We start from the raw sequence: 16,914 nt of genomic DNA, 5'->3' as shown, positions 1-16,914 counted from the left end.
GATAATTTTTTTCAATTTGGTTGACGGAGCTCCGATTGATTTAAAAATATGTGGATCCATGGGATATGACCTTATGAGCAATACTCACCATGACTAACACCACTTTTTGGCATTTCATTGTCATGAAACAGGGATTATTGATTATTTCTATTTTTTCGTGTATTTATATACATGACGGTCTTTTTGAATTTGATTGACGGACTCTGACTGATCTAAAAAATTTGTCGATCTATGGGATACGACCTTGTGAGCACTACTCAACATCACTAACATTATCTTTTGGCGTTTCAGGGTCATGCAACAGAAATTTAATGAGTATTTTTGTGGTTGACGGTCTCCAAGTGACCTAAAAATTGGTGAATCCATTAGATACGGCCTTGGGTGAAATATTCATCACGACTAACATCATTTTTTGGCGGTCATGAAACGAAAATTAATGATTATTTCAGTTTTTTCATGTGTTTATATACATGATGATTTTTCTGTATTTGGTTGACACGTTATGATTGACATAAAAATTAGTGGATCCATAGATACGACTTTGTGAGCAATACTCACTGTGACTAATGTTGTTTTTGGTGTTTTAGGGTCATAAGAATACTACGCACGACCATATGGAGCTTACGACCACTGGGATCCTACCGGTGCTCAGAAAGTTGACAAACTCCGATTGAATTGAAATTTGGTAGGTGTATCGAAATTGGCCTTGCAATTAATACTCGTATGTGCTGATATATACGAAAAAATGGATATAATCACAAATACGTGTTGCATGACCTTGAACCACCATAAAATGAACTCGAAAGTCACGACAGAGCTATGAGTGTTGGTCACAAGGCCGTTTTCTCTGGACCTACAAAATTTTAGGTCAATTAGAGTCCGTCAAAAAAATTCTACAAAATCAGCGTATGCTAATGCACACGAAAAAGTGAATATGATCACAAATTCGTGTTGCATAGCCTCGAAATTTCATAAAATGAACTCGAAAGTTACGGCGAAGCAATGAGAATTGGTCACTATGTCGTTTTCAATGGACCTACAAATTTCAGGCCAATCAGTGTCCGTCAAAAAAATTCTACAAAATCAACATGTACTAACACACATGAAAAAGTGGATATAATCATAAATTCGTGTTGCATGACCCTGAAACACTAAAAAATGAACCCGAAACACCAAAAAATAACGTTAGTCATGGCGAAGCGATGGGTATTGGTCACTAGGCCATTTCCTATGGACCTATGAAACTTCAGGCCAATCAGAGTCCGTCAAAAAAATTCTACAAAATCAACATGTATTAATATACATAAAAAAGTAGATATAATCATAAATTTATGTTCCATGACCTCGAAATGCCATAAAATAAATCGAAAGTCATGGCGGAATAATGAGTATTAGCCACTAGGTGGTTTCAATGTACCTAAAAAATTCAAGACCAATCAGAGTCCACAAATTTTTTTTCTACAAAATCAACATGTACTAGTACACACGAGAAGATATAGTCATAAATTGGTGTTACATGACCCTGAAATACCAAAAATGTAACGATTCAATTCTCACTATAGGCCTCAATGACGCCCAACGCTGCCGTTAGGCAAGCCAACAATATATCACCACCTCAATCGACTGCTCATAACACTTCTAAAATAAAATAATAAAAATAATCAAGTGGAAGTAGATTTAGGAACCATGATAAATACTATCATCTTTACCAAGTTGCGAAATATGAACAAAACATAAAGCTGAATGATATAATACCAAAATATCTGCTAAAAAAATTTGCAAACTCCGGTATCACAAGTGAATGAGCATCTACCAAACTATAAAAACTGCTACAACTACCGTCTGCATAAAAATAGATAAAACACAAAATAATAATAAAGGAAACTCCATGTGCTGCAAGACAAAACATAGAAGGCAGCTCACCACTAAGTCTCCCCAGCAAGTGTGCCTGCGCGCCCGCGTGACCACCAGAGGTACCTGTCTCAGTACCTGCACAATTAGAGAAAAAGTGTAGTATGGGTATGTAAATCAATGCGTACCCAGTAAGTATCTAGTCTAACTTTAAAGAAGTAGTGGCGAGGAATCGGCATCGACACTTACTAGTGTTCCAAATAACAATATACATAAAAGTAGACAGGTATGAAGCGTAACAAGTAGCAACAAAATAGATAAATATGAATACTATGATTCTCAACAGAAGAATAAATGCGAAATCATCAAATACCAAATACTTCCTCGAATGGAACAAAGGTAACCAATATCAGGTGCAAACAAATCTCAAGACAGGGAACTCGTATATGCACTGACTCCCTATCGAATATTATGCATGATTCTGCCGATGTGAACAGGTCGATCACAAAAGAATGGTGTTGATACTGATGAGGTCGTACGGCCCGATCCCATAAGTATATCTCATACCACTCCCATAAAAATGGTTCATAATACTGCCGAGGCTAACGACCCGATCCCATAAGAATAGTGAAACTTTCAGCGGGTCACTAGACCAAGTCGTGAAGGTACTGTTATACCCCATTTTAACACGGGTCAAAATAGAGTATAACATATAGGCAAATCTGAAGGTTTAATTAAGTAAAGAGAGTCGCCACCTAATTATTTTAACGGTGAATTAGGACACCAACTTTAACTAAGTAGTGCTTAAAGTTAACTCTATTTTTTACGGTCTGCTTAACCTTAGAAATTCTAGGTAAGGGTTCTAATTAATCCTATAGGGAAGGTTATGAAGGCACCTTATATGATCCGTCAATTACGGTTAACCGGTCAAACTTAGGTTAATAGATGCTAAGTGTAAAATATAAATGAGCGTGTTAAAAAATACAGGTGAAAGATAAATAGTTAACTGAACTAAAATTTAAGATAGCATAATTATATCTCAAAGCAGTCGGCTTAGCGTGAAGACTTAAAACTTAAACCTTTTAGATTGTAGCAAAATCTTTCTATATTAAGTAGTCCAAGCAGATGTAGAGCTAGGGATTGTGTTTTAGGCGGGATATTTTTGTGCTTCAGATTTCAAATGAAGTCAAATGGAGCCGTTCAAATCTGAACGTTGGAACCGCAGTAGGTACTCACGTGATTCACTCAGTTCTTGCACGAAATGGTAAGATCTTGGCTGAGGCAGAGAGATTCGACAAGTCTTGTAGTGTAAAAATAGGAGGATCATTTCTTGGTCATCGATACATGCCAAAATAGGATGAGAGAAGGTTTTTCTTTGCTTGAAATTGGGTGGACAAGGGCTATCCTTGACGGTTGAAGCTTGAATTTTAGTCAAAAATGGAGAAGAGGACAAAGGGGTAGGTATGGAGGACATAGCAGAGGGAGGCGCTGCTTAGAAGAAAATGGAACCCTAACTAAGTTAACAGACTTGGGCTTATGGGAAGTGGGATTGAATAGGCCTGGAAGCTGGAAAGCTTGGTTTTGGGCTGGTGTTAGATGATTTAAGGCCATTGAGTTGGAGTTTAATATTTAGGCTATTGTTGGGGAGAAATTCAAAAATAGCCAGATTTACCACTGGTCGTTGAAAAATAGCCAAGTTTCAAAAGTCATCGAAATTTAGCCACTTTAAATCTGAGCGAAAACACTGTTCAAAATCCGGAAAAATACGCCCGCAAATTTTACGGGTTCCAGGATAACTATGCTGGAACTCCCGCAAATTTTACGGGAGTTCAAGCATAATTATGCTGGAACTCCCGCAAATTTTACGGGAGTTCCAGCAAGTATAATTGTCCAGTATAATATACTGGAGTTTGGAGCACTGGTGCTCCAGTCTCCCGCAAATTTTACAGGAGTTAGCAAAGTATACCGGTCCAGCATAATATGCTGGAGTTCGTACACAAATGCACCAGACTCCCTTATATTATACTGGACCGGTCCCTGTTGCAGCAAAATAGTGGCTATTTTTCATTGACTTGATAAACGCTGGCTATTTTTCATTGACCAGTGTGAAAACTGGCTATACCATGATATTTCTCAAATCTTTTTCCCTTCTTCCTTTTTCTTTTCAGCTTCTAAATTGGATTCAAATATATTATTTTTAGACACATAATAATAATAATAATAATAATAATAATAATAATAATAATAATAATAATAATAATAATATTGCTTAAAATACTAGTAATAATTAGTATAATAGTGATAATATTAGTAGTGATATTACTAATAGCTATAGTAGTAGTAATAATAATAATAACAATAATAATAAAAGTAAAGCAGTACTGAAAAATAAAGTATTTGATGTATTTATAACTTAGAAGCTCAAGGAATTAATTAGAAGAAAGGAGGGACAAAATTGGATGTCAACAGGTACGAGCAAGTTTAGAAAATCACGAAACTTTAGGTCAAATAACCACAACACGAGTGTATGAACGTAAGGGAAAACATAACTCTATCGATAATCAAGTATCCCGCCAAAATTTCAAGTACAAGGCTAGGTCAACTACGTAAATCCTAGTCTCAAGCTAAGTCATAAACTGGAGCATTTAAACAGATAGGAATAACTCACGTAGTACAGTTTAAGCATGATATGAGTCTAAGTCTACCCGGACATAATCAAGAATCTAGCATACGCACGGACGCTCGTCACCTCGTACGTGTATAGCTCCCGTAGCAAGTAACATATAGCAAATAGAATACATACGGGATAATTTTTCTCTTACACGAGACTAGAGAAAAGACTCACCTTGCTTGTAAATCCAGTAATCTGGTACAATACCTCAGTAGTACCTCAAATCAATGCAATGTAACTCGAAACTAGCCAAAAGAACGTGTAAATATATCAAAATATACTCGAGAACTCATAATTTAACTATTAGAATCAATTCTCAATCCCACACGGAAGGTCAACAAAAGTAAACCCCGGGCCCACGCCTGGATTCCCAAAATTTTTGAAGATAAATATTAACCGTATCAGCACAAAATCAAATATATAATTTATTTCCAATTTCATGGTCAAATCCTATTTTTACAACTTCTAGGTTTTTCAACAAAATTTCAAATTTTTACTAATTTTCATGTACAAATCTATGTATTTATCTTACAATAAGTAGGAATCACTTACCTACTATAGTTGATAAAAATAGCACTTCAAAAAGACCCCAAATCTCCCAAGCCAAGAGAGAATAAGATAAAATGAGCCTAATTAGTCCTGAAATGAAACTTATAATCTGCTCAAGCATCCTTCTTTGCATTCACAGACTCCCAGTCTCGTTCGCAAAGGCTACTGCCGCTCCAACCTTTCGCGTTCGCGGACCCCCTATTGCATTCGCGAAGGCCAAGTCCTGCCAGCCCTCCTTTCCTTCTACGCGTTCACGGAGGCACCATCGTGTTCGCGAAAAGGAGTCAAGTCCTCAATCGCGTTAGCGAGGCCTTCTTTGCGTTCACGAAGATTAACAACCGCCCCTCCAAATTTCTTCTTCGCAATGGCGGACCTCCTTTGGACCGCGAAGCACACCAGCACCAGCAAAAATCTGCCAACTTTGAACATCCTTCTGGTAGTCCAAAACTCACCGAGCCATCCGGGACCCTGTGCAATCTTGCCAACAAGTTCAAAAATATAATCCAGACCTACTCGAGGTCTCGAAACATATAAAATAACATCACAACCAAGAATCTCACCCAAAACCAAACTAATCAATCTTCCAAACTTTTATCTTATTTCAACTAACTCCGAACGCGAAGAATCATACTTAGACAACTCGGAATGGAACCAAAATTTCAAATTTCACGTACAAGTCCAATATGACAAAACGAACCTATCCCCAGGCTAGAAATAGCCAACGGGATCCGATATCACCAAAGCCCGTTCCAAGTCACACTTAGCGATCTGCAAAACCTTCAAAATGCCAACTTCCAACAATAAGCGCCAAATCACTCACGGATCGTCCGAAACTCGATTCGAGCGTACTCCACGTTAAAATCACCATACGAAGCTATTGGAATGTTCAAATTCTAATTTTGAGGTTGTTAGAGTCCGTCAAAGAAATTCTACAAAATCAAAATATATTAATATACACGAAAAAGCTGATATAGCCATAATGTTCCTCATTTTTTGGAATTTTAGGGCTATAAAATAGGAATTCAGGATGACTCACTAATTCTCGTGTGTTATAGCCCACGTCATCAGCATGAATTCAGGCGACCGACCCCGAATCTCCTAAAGTTTTGCGGGCTCATAAAAAATGACCTAATGAACAATAGTCATCGCTTCACCATGACCTTACTCATTTTTTGGCCTTTTAGGGCTATAAAACAGGAATTCAATATGATTCCGAGATTTCGTGTGATGTAGTCCACGCCATCTGCATGAATTCAGGCAACTGACTCCGAATCTCCTAAAATTTTGCGGCTCATAAAAAATGACCTAATGAACAATAATCATCGATTCGCCAAGACGGTTCCTTATTTTTTTTTGGAATTTTAGGTCCATATAACAGGAATTCAAGATGATTCCCATATTTCGTGTGCTATAGTCCATGCCATCTGCATGAATTCGGCCGACCGGTCCCGAATCTCCTAACATTTTGCGAGCCTTTAAAAAACGACCTAATGAACCATAGGCATCGCTTCTCCATGATCGTTCCTCGTTTTTAGCGTTTTAGGGCCATAAAACAGGAATTCAAGATGATTCCTAAATTTTCGTGTGCTATAATCTGGGCCATCTGCATGAATTCAGGCGACCGGTCCCGAATCTTTTAAAATTTTACGGGCCCATAAATTACGACCTAATGAATAAAATTCATTACTTTGCCATGAATGTTCCTCATTTTTTGGTGTTTTAGGGCCATAAAACAGGAATTCAGAATAATTCCCAAATTTTTATGCGCTATAATCCACGACATCTGTATGAATTCGGGCGGCGGCCCGAATCTCCTAAAATTTTGCGGGCCCATAAAAAATGACCTAAGGAAAAGTAGTTATCATTTCGCTATGACCGTTCCTCGTTTTTTAATCTTTTAGGGCCATAAAACAGGAATTCATGATGATTCTCACGTTTTCGTGTGCTATAGTCCACGCCATTTGCATGAATTCGGGCGACCGGCCCCGAATCTCCTAAAATTTTGCGAGCCCATAAAAAACGACCTAATGAACAATAGACATCACTTCTCCATGACCGTTACTTATTTTGTGGTATTTTAGGACCATAAATAAGAACTCTGGATGATTCCTAAATTTTCGTGTGCTATAGTGCGCGCCATCTACATGAATTTGGGTGTCCAGTCCCGAATATCCTAAAATTTTGCGAGCCCATAAAATACGATCTAATGAACAAAAGTCATCGCTTTGCCATGACCGTTCCTGGATTTTTGGCATTTTAGGGCCATAAAATAGGAATTCAGGACGATTCCCAAATTTTCGTATACTACAATTCACGCCATCTGCATGAATTCGGGCGACCGACCTCCAATCTTCTAAAATTTTATGAGCCCATAAAAATAACCTAATGAAAATTAGTCATCGCTTCGCCATGACCGTTACTCATCTTTTGGCATTTTAGGACCATAAAATAGGAATTCAAGACGATTCCCAGATTTTCGTGTACTATAGTCCACGCCATCTGCATGAATTCAGGCGACGACCCCAAATCATCTAAGTTTTTCGGACCCATAAAAATGATCTAATGAGCAATAGTCATCGCTTCGTGATGTAAAAGAAGAATTTTATGTTAAATTTCATTAAATTTGGCCAAGATCATGTTTAGAGCTCAAGTCCAAATAGATGGACTTAATTTCAAAAAGCGCAAGAAGTCCAAGAAGCTCAAGATTGATTTCAAGAAGCCAAGATTATTTCCTTCTTAAAATCGGATTCACTTTATCATTTTAGAATAAGGATTTTCCTTTTAGTAGGATTCTAGTTTCTTTTCCTTGTAGAATAGGGATTTTACTTTCCTTGTCTTTAGTTATTTTATTTCCTTACTAGAATAGAAATTGTAGTCATCAAATAAGAGACTCTAGGTCTATATAAAGGGTTCTCTTACCTTGTAGAGAATAATTCACGTTTTGAGGCTTGCCCTAGCTTTACAATAGAGTGTTTTTCTCTATTTTGTCTTCTTTATCCTTGTTTTTGGTTCCAAGCAAGGTGGTGATAGTATTTACCTTGTTTTCAATTGCGTGTAGTGTTTTTTCATCGCGTTAATTGATTCCAAGTGGTGACTTTAGGAATTTTACAGTTCTTGATCATTCAAGAACACGTTTCTTGATCTAAATTCTTTTTTTTTTTGATATCATATAATCACAACTTTCCTTGAACTGGTACAATATCAATATTTACTTGTTTTGAACGAGTAAATAGTCTTTCTTATAGTTCAGGTCATCATCTTTCACCTTGTTTTCGAATCATCAGATTCTGAAACTTGAGACGTTGTTTCTTGAAATCGACCCAAAAACCACGTTTCCGTTTCAAGATCTTGATCCTGGGCGGTTGGTTCTTTGTTAACTCGAAGAATCACATCAATTTGGTATCAGATCTATAATCCATAGGTCCAGGTGTATGAATTCATCACATCAGTTGGGTATCAGAGCTCTAACCCACAGGTACAAAGGTTGAGAAATCATCATGTCTAAGATTCAACCAAGAGGAAGATTTTTGGTTCAAGAAGATGAAGAAACGAGACAACATGAATCTCTTTTTCACACTAGATGTACCTCCCATGGAAAAGTTTGTTCATTGATCATTGATCGTAGGAGTCACACAAATATCGTTTCTGAAGAGATGGTTATTAAAACATGGTTTTGTCAACCAAATTTCATCCACATCCTTATAGCATCGAAGTTGAAGATGATGATGTTTTAGAGGCAACTCATCAATGCCTAGTATCCATTTCTATTGGTAAGATATACAAAGACAAGATTTGGTGTGACGTAGTGAATATGGATGTTTGTCACATATTATTTGGAAGACCATGGGTGTATGATAGGTGTGCTAAATATGATGAAGACCTTAATACCTATTCTTTTACGAAGGATGGACGTAAGATTATTTTAGTACCATTGAATTCAGAAGAAATTGCTAAAAATCTAAAGTTCAATGATGATGTTATCCTGACCAAATTACAAATAATTGGTCCAATCAACAGAGAAAAGTCTTTGAATGTTGATATTACTATGGAAGAGCACAAGGAGGAGGAGCATGCACTAGATCCACAAGTTGAGGATTTACCTCCGAAGTTTGATGATGATCCGTTGGAGTATCCCATATGTGAGCTTAACTTTCCAACAAATAGAGACGCTCAACATAATATTAATATGATTGCTGATTCCATCCTCCCAAATGAAGCAACATATTGCATTAATTCAAAAGTCCATGGAATTTTGCAAACACAAGAGGAAGGGTTGCTTAAAAATGTCACGACCCTAGTTCTCCCTCCGTGAACCTATTGTGACGGCACCTAGTCTCTACGACTAGGTAAGCCTAACTTTGCGGAAAAGGAATGAAAAACATAAAAACTATCAACTAAGAGTAAGTTTTAAACAAGGAAATGCGATGCCGCTCGGCATATACAATACACTTCCGAACAATATATATATAACTCTCCCAAAACCCAAAATGTCATAAGTCACAAGCTAAAGAAAAAGACATAGTACTCCCATACTCCAGAGTCTGATACAAAAAGAAAATACAAGAAGACTTTAACTTAAGGAAGAGTAGATAGGGACTCCTAGGTCTGCGGACGCGGTAGATATACCTCGAAGTTTCTACAGTCGTCTCGCCTCACTGGAAATATGGTTGGAAAGAGGTATCTGGATCTGCACACGAAAAACATGTGCAGGAAAGGGCATGAGTACACCACAGCCGTACCCAGTAAGTGCCAAGCCTAACCTCAGTCGAGTAGTGACGAGATTAGGTCAGGGCCCTACTGGTATATTTATATAAAATAAAATAATACGTATGAAATATCGCAGTAAAGATAAATACTAACATTTAACGAGAATAAAATCACAGAAAAACAACAACTCAGTACACAGAGATAGCAACAGGGGATCTCCCGGGATACCGTCCCGTAGTCCCAAACGTAAATATGCAGGGGAATCTCCTAGAATACCGTTCCGTAGTCCCAAAGTAAATATCCAGTACAGGGGGATCTCCCGGGATACCGTCCCGTAGTCCCAAACATAAACGTGCAGGGGAATCTCCCGGAATACCGTTCCGTAGTCCCAAAGTAAATATGCAAGTCAATCAACATAAACAATAGTTTCAATAAGGAATTCTACAGTTTAGATTAAGTTCATGTCAAAGAAGACATGTAATTTTCACTAAACATGCTGCACAGAGTTCAGGTGGGCAGTTAAGACAGTTAAGACACACTTTCCTAAGCTAAACAAGATAGTTACATATACTAGTGTTGCTTAATTAAAGGAAGACAGATATTTGCTTAATGCAAACATGGTTTTTCAACAGATAGCCCGTGTATGCACTCGTCACCTCACATACACGGCGCTCACATATCAAACAGTACCAAATCCTAAGGGGAGTTCCCCCCTACAAGGTTAGGCAAGCCACTCTCGAACCAAGCTCAAATCAATCCGAAATCACGCTCTTGCCACGAGTATCCAACTCTGAGTGGCCGAAATCTAATCAAATCAATTTCATAACGTAAATATAGCTACAAACAACTAATTTAGATAATGAAATCAAAGCTAAGGCAAGAACATAGAAAAACGCCCAAAAATCCTTCCCGGGCCCACGTCTCGGAATTGTGTAAAAGTCATAAATTATGAACACCCATTCACTCCCGAGTTCACTCGTACCAAAATTATCCAAATCCGATGTCAAAATCCCACTCAAAACTCAGAAATTCGATTGGGGAACTTTTCCCCCATTTCCCCAACTTTCTCACTCAAAATCCTTAATTAAATGAAGAAAATATCTATGGATTAATGAAATATGATCAAAATAGGATTAGGAATCGTTACCCAATGATTTCCTTTGAAAAACTCTCGAAAAATCGCCTTCCTTCGAGCTCAAAATTGAATTTTATGGAATAAACACCAAACCCTCGAATTTTCTCTTTTTCTGCCAGACAAACCACACCTGCGGGCCCCTACTTCGTACCTGCGGCACCGCACCTGCGGAACATCCATCATAGGTGCGGAAATCAGTTAAGTGGGCTGGGACCACATCTGCAAGCATTGGGCCGCACCTGCGACCCGCTCCCGCGGTCCTTCAGTCGCTTCTATGCTTCGCTTCTGCGGGATCCTCACCGCATCTGCGGACCCAGCTGGGCAGGCCCATTTTCGCTTTTACGGCTCCTTAGTCGCTTCTGCGGCCCTAAATGCGCAGGTGCGAAAACACCAGATGCAGCACACTTCAACCATTTGCATAAGTCTCAAACCAATCCGTTAAGCACCCGAAACTCACCCGATGCCCCCGGGACCTCAACCAAACATACCAACCAATCCTAAAACATCATACGAACTTAGTCGAGCCCTCATATCACATCCAACAACGCTGAAAACACAAGTCAACCTCCGATTCAACCTTAAAGAACTTGAAACTTTCAAATTCGACAACCGATGCCGAACCCAACCAAATCACGTCCGATTGACCTCAAATTTTGCACACAATTCATATTCAACACTACGAACCTATTCCAACTTTCGGAATCGGATTCCGACCGCGATATTAAAATTTCCACTACCTGTCCGAAACTCCAAAAAATTTAACTTTTTCCATTTCAAGCCTAAATGAGCTACAGACCTCAAAAACATCCGGACAGGCCCCTAAGCCCAAAATCACCCAACGGAGCTAACAGAATCGACGAAATTCCATTCCGGAGCCGTCTTCACATTGTTCCGACTGCGGTCCAAATTCTAAGACTTAAGCTCTCACTTAGGGACTAAGTGTCCCAAACTCTCCGAAACTCAAAACGAATCATCCCGGCAAGTCACATTAGCAGAAAAAGATAACGGGGAATCAATTAATAGGGGATCGGGGCATTAATTCTCAAAACGACTGGTCAGATCGTTACATCCTCCCCCTCTTATAACATTCGTTCGTCCTTGAACGAGCATAGAGACATACCTTAAGTGGTGAAAAGATGAGGATAACGGTTGCGCATATCCTGCTCGGTCTCCCAAGTCGCCTCCTCGACCGGCTGACCCCGCCACTGAACCTTCACTGATGCAATGTTATTTGACCTCAATTTTCGAACCTGCATGTCCAATATAACCACTGGCTCGTCAACATAAGATAGATCCTTGTCCAACTGGACTGAGCTGAAATCCAACTCGTGAGATAGATCACCGCGAGACCTCCGAAGCATCAAAACATGAAATACCGGATGAACTCCTGCTAGGCTGGGAGGTAAGGCAAGCTCATAAGCAACTTCCCCAACATGCCGCAACACCTCAAAGGGACCAATAAACCTTGGGCTCAACTTGCCCCTATTTTCGAATCTCATAACGCCCTTTATAGGCAAAACCCGAAGCAAGACCCGCTCTCCAACCATAAATGAAACATCGCAAACCTTCCGTCCGCATACTCTTCTGTCTGGACTGGGCTATGCGAAGTCTATCCTGAATCACCTTAACCTTCTCCAATGCATCCTGAACTAAGTCTGTGCCCAATAATCTAGCCTCGCCCAGCTTGAACCAACCTACTGGGGACCGACACCGCCTACCATACAGAGCCTCATGCGGTGCCATCTGAATGCTGGACTGATTACTGTTGTTGTAGGCAAACTCGCAAGTGGCAAGAACTGATCCCAAGAACCTCCAAACTCCATCACACACGCACGGAGCATATCCTCAAGGATCTGAATAGTGCGCTCGGACTGCCCATCTGTCTTGGGGTGAAATGCTGTGCTCAACTCCACCTGAGTACCCAACTCATACTGTACGGCTCTCAGAACCGTGATGTAAACTGCGTGCCCCAGTCAGAGATGATAGATGCCGGCACGCCATGAAGTTTGACAATCTCACAGATATAAACTCGAGCCAGCTACTCGGAAGAATAGGTAGTCATCACAGGAAGGAAATGAGTTGACTTGGTTAGCCTATCTACAATCACCCAAACTGCATCAAACTTCCGCTGAGTCCGTGGGAGTCCAACAACGAAGTCCATAATGACCAGCTCCCATTTCCACTCTGGAATCTCTAACTTCTGAAGCAACCCACCCGGTCGCTGATGCTCATACTTCAATAGCTGGCAATTTAGGCACCGAGCAACATATTCCACTATGTCCCCCTTCATTCTACGCCACCAATAATGCTACCTCAAGTCCTGATACATCTTTGCGGCACCCAGATGAATAGAGTACCGCGAGTTGTGAGCCTCCTAAAGAATCAACTCACGCAAACCATCTACATTAGGCACACATAGCCTGCCTTGCATCCTCAAAGCACCATCATCCCCAATAGTAACCTCCTTAGCATCACCGTGCTGAATCGTGTCCTTCAGGACAAGCAGATGGGGGTCATCATACTGACGCTCCCTGATACTATCATAAAGAGAAGATCGAGAAACCACACAAGCCAACACTCGACTCGGCTCAGAAATATCCAATCTCACAAACTGGCTAGCTAAGTCCTGAACATCCAACGCCATGGGCCTCTCTACTGCAGGTAGATAAGCCAAACTCCCCAAACTCTCTGCCCGGCGACTCAAAGCATCGGCTACCACATTGGCCTTCCCCGGGTGGTACAAAATAGTGATATCATAATCCTTAAGCAGCTCTAACCACCTCCTCTGACGCAAATTAAGATCCTTCTACTTGAACAGATGCTGCAAACTCTGGTGATCGGTATAGATCTCACAAGGGACACCGTACAAATAGTGCCTCCAAATCTTCAAGGCATGAACAATAGCAGCTAACTCAAGGTTGTGGACACGATAGTTCTTTTCATGCACCTTCAGCTGTCTGGACGCGTAGGCAATCACCCTACGATCCTGCATCAACACCGCGCCGAGTCCAACTCGCGATGTATCACAATAGACTGTATAAGTCCCCGAACCGGTAGGCAATATCAATACTAGGGCTGTAGTCAAAGCTGTCTTGAGCTTCTGAAAGCTCTCCTCACACTCTTCCGTCCACCTGAACGGAGCACCCTTCTAGGTCAGCCTGGTCATAGGTGCCACAATAGATGAGAATCCCTCAACAAATCGACGGTAATAACCCGCCAAACCAAGAAAACTCTAGATCTCTGTAGCCGAGGATGGTCTGGGCCAACTCTGCACTGCCTCTACCTTCTTCGGATCCACCTTGATCCCTTCACTTGACACTACGTGACCCAAAAATGCCACAGAATCCAACGAGAACTTACATTTTGAGAACTTTGCATATAGTTTCTTTTCTCTCAAGGTCTGAAGCACTGTCTACAGGTGCTGCTCATGATCTTCTCGACTCCGGGAGTACACCAGAATGTCATCAATAAAGACAATGACGAACGAGTCAAGATGCGGTCGGAACACACTGTGCATCAAATGCATAAATGCTGCCGGGCCGTTGGTCAGCCCAAATGACATAACAAGGAACTCGTAATGACCATACCGAGTCCTGAAAGCAGTCTTCGGGATTTTTGGCTCCCGAATCTTCAACTGATGATAACCTGAACGCAAATCAATCTTGGAAAACACTCGAGCACCCTGTAACTGATCAAATAGGTCATCAATACGAGGCAAAGGATACCGGTTCTTCATTGTAACTTTGTTCAGCCGGCGATAATCAATGTACATACGCATAGAGCCATCATTTTTCTTCACAAACAAGACAGGAGCACCCCAAGGTGACACACTGGCCGAATAAAGCCCTTATGACACACTGGGCCAAATAAAGCCCTTATCAAGCAATTCCTGTAACTGTTCCTTCAACTCCTTCAACTCAGGAGGGGTCATACGATAATGAGGAATAGAGATGGGCTGAGTGCCCGGCAAAAAATCAATGCCAAAATTAATATCTCTGTCGGGCGGCATGCCCGGAAGATCAGCTGGAAACACATCAGGGAAATCCCTCACTACTGGGACTGAATCAACTGTAGGGGTATCAATACTGATGTCTCTCACATAAGCTAGATACACGTCACACCCCTTCTCAACCATTCGCTGAGCTTTAAGAAATGAAATAACTCTATTGGGAGTGTAATCTAAAGTACCCCTCCACTCTAATCGCGGTAAACCTGGCATAGCCAGCATCACAGTCTTGCTGTGACAATCAAGAATAGCATAATGGGGCAACAACCAGTCCATGCCCAAGATAACATCAAAATCTACCATGCTGAGCAATAATAAATCGGCTCTGGTCTCAAAAACACTAAGAGCAATCAAACACGACCGATAAATGCGGTCCACAACAAGAGAATCTCCCACAGGAGTAGACACATAAACGGGGGAACTCAAAGAATCCCAAGATACGCCTAAATGCGGGGCAAAATAAGAGGACATATAGGAATAACTGGAGCCTGGATCGAATAGAACCGATGCATCTCTATGACAGACCGGAACAATACCTGTAATGACAGAATCAGAAGCAACAACCTCTATATGAGCAGGAAGAGCATAGTATCTAGCCTAGCCTCCACCTCTAGGGCGACCTCTACCTCCCCGACTTCCCCCTCTAGCTGGCTGAGCATGTGGGGTGGCAGCTGGTGCTGTAATCATAGCCTGAGAACCTTGTAGAGCACACTGTGGCTGAGAGGTCTGTGGAGGTGCACCCCTCCTAAGCCTTGGACAATCCCTCACCATATGGCGAGTGTCGCTACACTCAAAACAAGCTCTAGGAGGACATGGTGGCTGCGACTGGCTCGGGCCAGGTCTGCTGGACTGACCACTGAAAGCACCCCGTGCAAGAGGCACACTAGATACTGGAGGTGCATCATAAGGTTCCTGAGGTCTAGGAGGAGCTGGAATACCACTGGCGGCTGGAAGAGCTGAATGAACGGGGCAACTCACATAGCCCCTACCATGACGAACTGCAGCTAGAGCACGGGCACCAGAATAATGGCCCGACTCTCGAGACCTTTTGGCCTCTCTCTCCTCCCTATCCCGAGCAAGCATACCCTCTACTCTCCTAGCAATACTCACCACCTGCTGATATGCGATATCCATCTCTAATTCCCGGGCCATGCTAGACCTGATGCTGGGAATGAGCCCCTCAATAAATCGGCAGTCCCCTCTCTCGAACTGTAGAAACCAAGGTCGGTGCATGCCTAGCCAAGTCAATGAAACGGACATCATACTCTGAAACAGTCATAGTTACCTGGCGTAAATGCTCAAACTCCACGCGCCATGCGTCCCTGAGGCTCCGAGGGACATACTCCCTCAAAAATAAATCCGAGAACTGAGTCCATGCAAGGAAAGCTGCCTTAGCTGGACTGTCCAACTCAAAAGTATGCTACCACTGATAGGCTGCCCCTGGAAGCTGGAAGGTAGTGAAAGAAACCCCACTCGACTATGCTATGCCCATAGTGTGGAGGATACGGTGGCACTCCTCCAGAAATCCCTGAGCATCCTCTGATGCTAGACCACTGAATGTAGGAGGGTCGTACTTCTTGTACCTCTCAAGCCTCCACTGCTCCTCCTATGAAACTGCTGCCCTACCCTCGGGTTGAGCTGGGGCTACAGGCGGTACCGGTATAACCTTTGGGATCTGATCGACCTGAACCCGCTACTCTGGAGTGCGGGCGGCGAGAGTCTGAGATGTGGCTGCATCAAGGGAATCAACCTTGCTTGAGCTAGAGTGCTGTACATGCTCATGAACTGTGCAAGGGTCTCTTGGAGAGCTGGAGTAGTAGTAGTAGGCGTATCAGGTGCCTGGGCTCCGGCTGGAGCTACTGGTGGCTCCTCTGTAGCAGCTCGCCCAGGTGCTCTGGCTGCACCACGTGCGCGTCCTCGGCCTCTACCCCAGCCTCTGGCGGCTCTAGCAGGGGGCGCGGGTGCCTGGTCATCTCTGGTAGCACGTGTCCTCAC

Source organism: Nicotiana attenuata, chromosome 8, assembly GCF_001879085.1.
Source record: "Nicotiana attenuata strain UT chromosome 8, NIATTr2, whole genome shotgun sequence".
NCBI classification, from domain to species: Eukaryota; Viridiplantae; Streptophyta; class Magnoliopsida; order Solanales; family Solanaceae; genus Nicotiana; species Nicotiana attenuata.
This window is presented reverse-complemented; position numbering follows the sequence as displayed.